Source organism: Sorex fumeus, unplaced genomic scaffold, assembly GCF_029834395.1.
Source record: "Sorex fumeus unplaced genomic scaffold, SorFum_2.1 ptg000086l, whole genome shotgun sequence".
NCBI classification, from domain to species: Eukaryota; Metazoa; Chordata; class Mammalia; order Eulipotyphla; family Soricidae; genus Sorex; species Sorex fumeus.
Window position 1 is genome coordinate 39,268,254 of NW_026606143.1, and position 791 is coordinate 39,269,044.

Genomic DNA, 791 nt, shown 5'->3' on the forward strand with positions numbered 1-791 from the left:
CTTGTGGGAGACTGTGTCCTTCACCTGGGACTTTTGGCCTCATTGTAGAGTGAATACAGAGCACAGAAGAGAATACAAAAAAAATTCAGAATACTCTTGTTTCTTAAACCAGAGCCAGATATTTGAACTAAAACTTAAGTCCTCCCAAGCAAGTCATTATTATCCTGAGTTTTGATTTTGTGTGAAGGTAACTCAGATCAAGAAGCACACATTAAATTGGGACTCTAAAATCAGTATAGCTATCTTTGCTCAAGGTTACCAAGATGAGGGGCTGGAGCAATAGCACAGCGGGTAGGGGGCTTTTGCCTTGCATGCGGCTGACCTGGGTTCGATTGCCAGCATCCCATATGGTCCCCGGAGCACTGCCAGGAGTAATTCATGAATGCATGAGCCAGGAGTAACCCCTGTGCATAGCGGGCTATGACCCAACATGTAGTCTTCAGGCTGGAGGGATAGTACAGCAGGTAAATCTGTCATTCAGAAATTAGCGGCGGCCGGTGAAGTAGTCCAGTGGGTAGGGCATTTGCCTTGCACGAGGCTGACCCAGGTTGGATCTCTCACATCCCATATGGTCCCCCATGCGCTAGCAGGAGTAATTCCTGAGCATCGGGAGGTATGGCCCCACAAAAGGAAAAGAGAAAAAATGTAACATTCCTTCGCTCAACAAATACTTATTATGCTGCTCCTTAGTGGCAGGCAGTAGTCTAGAAGTTGGGAGACAGCTGGGTGAATAGCATCTGTATCTTTAAGGCTCCTGCAGGCTAGTGCCTGAGAGCTCCGGGAAATACACA